Raw genomic sequence first — 8,358 nt, 5'->3', positions numbered from 1 at the left:
TTCAGGGTCAAATAATGTGTTGCCTTTTCTTATATTCTTCCAGTTTGATTTGTCAGCTGAGGAATGAAATTTGTTAGTAATTTGAAATGTTTGACTTAATAGGATTATTAAGCATTCTGATCTTTCTCAGAGGCAAATGAACAAGTGAAATTCACTCCTAAGTTTTCTTAATTTAGAAGTTCTTGGTCAGTACCTTCTCCGACAGGTGTGGAATTACAGGTTGTTTGTTTTTGAAACAGGGAGCCATATATCTCATGCTAACTTTAACTCACTATGTAGTTTAATTTTTCCCTACCCCCTTTGGTGTGGTTTTTTTTTTTTTTTTTTGAGGTAGAGTCTCATGTAGCCACGGCTGGCCTTGAACTCCTGGTCCTTCTGCCTCTGCTTCCCTCGCATTGGGATTATGGATTTGTGCCATTGTGCCTTTTTTTATGTGGCACTAAAAATTGAATGTAGGGCCTGGCAGCACAAATCTACAGACATAAATATAAGTACTTCAATGGCAGTTGGACAATAGTTTTGCAGAGAATAGTGGATTCCCACTACAGCATGACTTCCAAGGGCTTTTGGCCAGCTTTACAGAACCAGGCTTGGATATCCTCTTGTGGAGTGGGGCCTCAGATTCAGGCAGAAAGTGGTTGGTTACTCCCATAACAGCCATGCCACTGTTGCCGTGGTTGGAACCATATCCTACTATGTAGCTCACCCTGACCTAGAATTTGGGATGTTCTGCCTATGCCTTCCAAATGCTGAGATTTCAGGCATGCACCGCCCCAAGTTAGAAGCTATTTTTAAAACTTGGCAATTGCACCAGAGCAGCGAATAGGTAGAAGACAAGTGTGACCAGTTCTGCCTTTTTAATGAGCTCGCTTTTCAGTGCCTGTTTTAGAATGCCTTTAATAAGGTGGTGTTTTTACTGAAATTCAGCTAAGACATCCACTTTTGACTCATTAGTCATTTCAGATGGACTTGTTATCTTTGTTATTATGATTTAAATATGAAATATCCCCATAGGCTCATTATTTAAATACTTGGTCTCCCTGGTAGTATAATTGGGGCGGGGGTGCTATTGATTCCTTAGAAGGTGATTTCTGTTTGGAGGAAGTAGGTCATTGGAAATGTACCTTTGAGAGGTCACCTTGTCCCCAGACTCCTTTCTCTGGCCTCTTTGTCTACCATGGGTTGAACCTTTTTTACCCTCCCATGCATTGCCTGCCACAATGTTTTGCCTCACTGTGCATAAGTCCAGCAGCAATGAAGGCCAAGGCCAAGTGACCAGGAACTAAAATCCTCACACTATGGTGCCAGTGCGATGGCTCAGCAGGTAAAGCCTGAGGACCAGAGTAGAGGGAGAAAACAGACATTCACTAGTTGTCCTCTGATCTCCACACTGATATAGTATGTGTACTCCTCTAGTATATAGAATTTTTTTAAAACTTTATTTATTTATTTATTTATTATGTATACAATACTCTGTCTGTGTGTATGCCTGCAGGCCAGAAGAGGGCACCAGACCCCATTACAGATGGTTGTGAGCCACCATGTGGTTGCTGGGAATTGAACTCAGGACCTTTGGAAGAGCAGGCAATGCTCTTAACCTCTGAGCCATCTCTCCAGCCCCTAGTATATAGAATTTTTAAAATTTAGTAAAATGATAAACGCTTATCCTCTTTTCGAAGGCATTTTGTCTTAGTGATAGAACATGACATTGGTCTTTTTTTCTGCTTTATATACTCAAAGATTTGTTTGAAACAGTGTCTCTAACTCAAGTTGCTGTCCTAAAACTATGTGGCACAGGCTAGCCTTAAACTCTCAGTGTTTCTTCTGCCTTTGCCTCTCCGGTGCTAGGATAGCTGGCATGAGCCACCATATCTGGCTTTTATATTCCAAAGACATTTTCCAAATAAATAATTGGTGGTGGTGATACACACCTTTAATCCCAGCACACGGGAGGCAGAGGCAGCTGGATCTCTGAGTTCGAGACCAGCCTGATCTACAGAGTGAGTTCCAGGACAGCCAGGGCTATTACACAAGGAAACCCTGTCTTGAAAAACCAAACAAACAAAACCCAAAAACAGCAAACAAAAACTAAACGTCTACGATGTAACATCTTTTCACTAAAACATTAAAATCTAGACTGTATGTGGTGGGTTCACATCTGTATATGTATGTGGTGGGTTCACAGCTGTAATCCTTTCACTTGGAAGGTTGAGGCAAGCAGATATCTGAGGCCAGTCTGATCTACATAGCAAGTTCCAGGCTAGCCAAGACTATGTAATAATATTTTGTCTCCAGCAAAACCAAACAAAAAACTTCTTTAAACTCTTGTAGTTTTAAACTAAAATGTCGTCTTACAGTGCTATTTAACACCCTGTAATTTGATTTAACTGCTAAAGATACATAAATGCACAAGAGAATAATTTGTTTCTATGTGGGGAAAACTTTCTTATTTGCTCTAAAAGAGAAAAGCTGTTGAAGCTGGGTGTGGTGCACTTCTGTCATCCCAGCTGCTGGGGAGACTCAGGCAGAAGATGGAGTGCTTAAGGCCTGTCTGGGCAGTTTAGTGAGACTCACCTTAAAGTAAATGGGCTGGGGATATTCAGCTCAGGGAGAACATGTGGCATACGGATTAAATGCTCAGTATTGCGTTGAGATGGGAGTCATTGATAAAATCTAGAGCAATTTTAGCAATAGAGGGGTTTAAAATTCTTATTATAGTTCTCATTGTGAGGGCAGATATCTGAGTGGCACAGCATGTATGGAGGCCAGAGGACAGCATTCAGGGTTTGGTTCTCTACTGGGGTATCTGGGGCTCAAACTCAGGTGGACAGGTTGTCCTGGCAAACGTTTTTATCCACAGAGTCATCCCACTGGCCCTAGAAGTTTGCTTTAAAACTGAGTTGTTTCTGGTTTGGTGTTTTGCTGTTGAGACAAGTTTTCATGTAGCCCAGGCGCTCTCTGCAGCCTGCTGAGAGCCAAGAATGAACTCCTGATCCTCCTGCCTCTGCTTCCAAGGGCCGGGTCGACACACATGTGCCACCACACTCAGCTAATTTTATTCCTGTTTCTCTCAGCAGATTGGTGAAGTGTACAAACACAGAAAAGTGCATATTACAATTACAATTTGAAATATCACAAAGTGACCACATGTGCCCAGCACAGAAGCTTCTAATGCACTTCTCAGCCCACATGTGTGTGCTCACACCAATGAACACACGTTTCTGTATCTCTTTCTATTAGAGAAACACAAGAAAGCTATCTAAGAAGTGATGGCTCAGCAGTTATGAGATCTGGGTGCTCTCTTCTGGTGTGTAGGGATACATGCAGGCAGAACACTATATATGTAATAAATAGTAAAGATAAATACTTTGAAAAAAGAAAATAGTGCCCAAGCTCCCTCTAATCCAAACTCCAGACTGGATTCCACCCTCTTCTATCCCCAGGTAATTACACGTTTACTACCCTCTGCCCTCCTAGGTGATCAAAGTGTTTTTTACTAAAGTGCTCACAGAAGGAGCTGACCCCTCAACCTTTTTTCCCTAAGAGCACTCTGATCTTCACCGTGTTTAGTGATGAACACACCAGCCAGCAGGCCTCCTTAGCATGCTTTTGTTTTGTCGCCCTCTGCTGGTGGAAATGGAACATGCAGATTGGGAATGTAGCTCGAGCTTCCCTAACCGCCAAAGTCTGTCTGATCAGTTTAAACAACTCCTAAATCCGTTTCTAGGGACTTCGTTTGCCTTTTCTAACATTGTTTCTTGTGTTCTTTCCCAACTCCTTTAAGCATTTATGTATTCATTGGTCTGTGCATTTGCCTGTCTGTTCTTTGGTTATCTCCCACTCTGAAGTGTAAACCTGCCTCCCCACACATGGGGTCTCGTTCAACACTAACACCGCGGTGTTCAGAGACACCTTTCCCCCACCACCCATTTATGAAGGGACCCTTCCATCTGCAGGTGTGTGTTTTCACTGCATCACCAGTACAGGGTCCCTGTGAACCCACCATAAATTTGAAATACCGAACTTTTTTTTCTTTTTTTAATTGATTTTTATTGAGCTCTACATTTTTCTCTGCTCCCTTCCTTACCTCTTCCCTTCCCTTCAACCCTCCCCCAAGGTCCCTATGCTCCCAATTTACTAAGGAGATCTTGTCTTTTTCTACTTCCCATGTAGATTAGATCTATGCAAGTCTCTCTTAGTGTCCTCATTGTTGTCTAAGTTCTCTGGCATTGTGATTTGTAGGCTGGTTTTCTTTGCTTTATGTTTAAAAACCACTTATGAGTGAGTACATGTGATAATTGTCTTTCCATGTCTGAAATATCAAACTTTTAAATGGAAATTTATTCTTATGAGGGTGTGCATGGGTATGGGTGTATACATTACACACTGTGCATATGGAGGATTGTTGTGGGACCTTTTTTTTTCTTTTGGTTTTTCGAGACAGGGTTTCTCTGTGGCTTTGGAGTCTGTCCTAGAACTAGCTCTGTAGACCAGGCTGGTCTCGAACTCACAGAGATCCGCCTGCCTCTGTCTCCCGAGTGCTGGGATTAAAGGCGTGCACCACCACCGCCCAGCTGTGGTGGGACTTTTTCAGCGGGACTGTTGGCTCCCTAAATATCACATGGGCTTATTATAAATATGAAAGTTTGGCCAATAGCTTTGCCTTGTTTCTAACTAGTTCTTATAGCTTCACCTGTCTATTAATTTCCTTTCTGCCCATGACTTTATTACCTTATCTCCGTAGTACCCATCCTGCTTGCTCCGTGTCTCCTCATCCTTCTTTCCAGCATCCCCTCTGCCCAGAAATCCTGCCCTAGCTATTGGCCTTTCAGATTTTTGTTCCACCAATCAGAGTGACACGTCTTCACAGTGTACAAAAAGCTTATTTCGCGACGAAGGACGGAGGACAACTTTCAGGAGTCTGCTCTCTCCTTCCACTTGTGAGGTACACACCTTTACTGCCTGAGCCATCTTGCTGGACTAAATTAATTTTTGTTTTGACACAAAGTCTGATGTAGACCAGACTGTCCTCAAACTCAGTTGCTGTGTAGCCCAAGGTAACCTTGAACTTCTGGTCCACGTTCAGGTGTTGGGATTCGTGTGTGTGTGTACCATCAACTAGGTTTTATGTGTCGCTGGGGATGCAACCCAGGACTTCATGCGTTCTAGGCAAGCCCTCCACCAACTGACCTGCACCTCCAGCCCGATCTTCATATTTTAGGTCAGCATAGGAAGTGTGGTTTTCACTGTGGCATTTCATATGTGTTTCATTGTTCTTGGGCCTCATTGTTTCCCTCCCCTCCAGCTGGCGCCCTCTCTTCCCTCAGTCTGTAGTTCTGTTTCCTGCTCTCTGTGTCCTCCCTCCCATCTCCCTCAGCATCTCCTTCCCTCTCTTTTATTTATTTATTTATTTATGTTTCTCTTTCTTTCTTTCTTTCTTTCTTTCTTTCTTTTTTTTTTTTTTTTTTTGAGACAAGGCTTCTCTGTGTAGCCCTAACTGCCCTGGAATTAACTCTGTAGACCATGCTGGTCTTGAACTCACAGAGATCTGCCTGCCTCTGCCTCCTGAGTGCTGTCATGAGCTCTTTTTTTTTTAGTTTCATGATCTACAAATACACCTATGTAAACCACACACACAAACACAAATTTAAATTAGATTAAAAAATTATCCTGAGACTGGAAAGATGGCTCAGTGGTTAAGGGCACTTGTTGCTCTCGCAAAGGACCCAAGATTGATTCACAACACCTGCATGGCAGTTCACAGCTGCCTGTGACCCTAGTTCCAGGGACTCTGATGCCCTCTTTGACCTCTGCAGGCAGCGGCATATGCATGGCATACAGATACACACGACATATGCAGGCATACAAATTTAGTTAACTTTTATTTTTTAACCTTTTTCTTTGTATTTCTCTCTCTCTCTCTCATGCTCTCTTTCTCTTTGTGTGTGTGTGTGTGTGTGTGTGTGTGTGTGTGTGTGTCAGGGGAGGCCAAAAAAGGACACTGGATCCCCTGGAACTGGAGTAATGGGTTGCTTGTGAGTTACTCTATGTGGGTGCTGGAAACTGAACCCAGGTCCCATAAAAGAGCAGAAATTGCTCTTAACCAGCGAGTCATCTCTCGGTCCCATACATACCATTTTAAATCTAGGATCTGCATATCAGAGACCATATGGTCTTCGTCTTTTGAATTTGCCTTATTTCACTTAACAGCAACACTCAGTTGTATTCTTTTTCCTGCATATGTCACACATACACACACACACACAAAAACTGTTGAAAAACATTTCCCTGTGTATCCATACTGCGTTCCTCTGTTGGTGGGCATCCAGCCTGGCTCCAGTTCCTGGTTATTGGGAACACGCTGCTAGAAACATGTGCAAGGAACTCTAGGGTACGTTGACCCATAGGCTTTTGTGTAAATACGCAGGAATAGCGTAGTGGTTGAACGGGAGTTCTGTTTTCAGTGGTTTGAGGAACCCCGCACTGATTTCCACGGCTGACGCACAAGTTGGCAACTCTTACAGTAGAGAACAGAGGTCTGTCTTCCCTGGCCCTTTGTGACATTCTCTCCTTCTGCCTGGGGAGAGCCCGGTCTCACAGCTGCCTTAATTTGCATTTTCCTGAAGTTAAGGAAGTTGAACTGTTCAAGTTCTCATTGGCCGTTTATCTTTCGAGAATTGTCTGGTCAGTTCAGCAGTCTGTTGATTGATACAACAATTTGTTTCATAAAAATTATGAACAGTTGCAAATGTGTTTAACCCTGTTAAATATAGTGAAATAATATTTGTTTAGCCTCCCCTAAACATAGTTAGTTACATTAGCCCATGTTTGGGAAAACATTTTAAAACAATAAGCCCAGTTTCACAAAATAGTAGTAAACTATTTCACATCATTTATTGAAAAGAGCCAATTTCCAGGTCAAAAAGTGGTTTCTGCTGAATATAGATGGATTCTATACTATCAGTTAAAAAAAATCTAAAGTTGGGGCTGGAGAGATGGCTCAGAGGTTAAGAGCACTGACTGTTCTTCCAGAGGTCGTGAGTTCAAACCCAGCAACCACATGGTGGCTCACAACCATCTGTAATGAGATCTGGTGCCCTCTTCTGGCCTGCAGGTATACATGCAGGGAGAACACTGTATACATGATAAATAAATAAATCCAAAAAAAAAAAAATCTAAAGTTAAAAAGTTAAAAAAAAAATCTAAAATTGGGGGCTGGAGAGATGGCTCAGTGGTTAAGAGCATTACCTGCTCTTCCAAAGGTCCTGAGTTCAATTCCCGGCAACCACATGGTGGCTCAAAACCATCTGTAATGAGGTCTGGTGCCCTCTTCTGGCCTGCAGACATACATGTCGACAGAATATATACAGAACATTGTATACATAATAAATAAATAAAATAAAAAATCTAAAATTGAAAAATCATAGGTTGGCATGGTCAGTATCTTCCTTCATGTCATTTATCAATATCTAATATTCTGATTAATCTGTTTATTAATTGTCCTTTAGGACTTTCATTACTCTGCCTAGTGTCCTGCTGGGAATGGTTTTGTGTCTTTAGTTGGCACACGGCAGTAAACTTAATACCGAGACCTGGTTTTCAGTTGTACTATAGACATCCGGCAATACTGAAAAATAGGAGTTGGAAGACAGCTTAGCTGACAAAGTGCTTGTTGGCATTGACGACATGAGTTGGGTTCCTAGAACCCATATGAAAAAGCCAGGCATGGTGGTTTTTGAACTCGGAGTTCCAGTTCTGGGGACACGGAGACAGGCATACCCCTGAGCCTTCAGAGCCATTTTATTCTAGCCTATTCTGGTGAGCTAGGTTCAGTGAGAGACCCTGCCTGGAGGCAATGCCCAAGGTTGACTTGAGATCTCCACACTCACACACGTGAGCCCGCACCTTCATACACACGTGCACCACCCCCATGGAGCAGCCAGTTAGCAAATAACGACAGGGAGACTTCTTACTAATTATGAAAGCTCGGCCTTAGCTTAGGCTTGTTTTTTTCTTTTTTAACTATTTATGTATAGAGTGTTGTCCGCATGTACGCCTTCTGGCCAGAAGAGGGCACCAGTCCTCATTACAGAGGAAATTACCATGTGGTTGCTGGGAATTGAACTCAGGACCTCTGGAGGGAGAGCCAGTGCTCTTAACCTCTGAGCCATCTTTCCAGCCCCCGCTTAGGCTGTTTTTAACTATCTCTTATAACTTAAATTAACCCACTTCTCTTAATCTATGGTCTGATACTTACTGCCCACCCTGCTCCTTCCATACCTCCTGGCGTCTCTGTAGGTCTACATTCTCCTCCTCTTCCTTTCTTCCCCTGGACAGCCCATCTATACTTTCTGCTTA

This window comes from Microtus pennsylvanicus, chromosome 3 (genome assembly GCF_037038515.1).
Source record: "Microtus pennsylvanicus isolate mMicPen1 chromosome 3, mMicPen1.hap1, whole genome shotgun sequence".
Classification (NCBI taxonomy): domain Eukaryota; kingdom Metazoa; phylum Chordata; class Mammalia; order Rodentia; family Cricetidae; genus Microtus; species Microtus pennsylvanicus.
Note: the sequence above shows the minus strand (reverse complement) of the source record.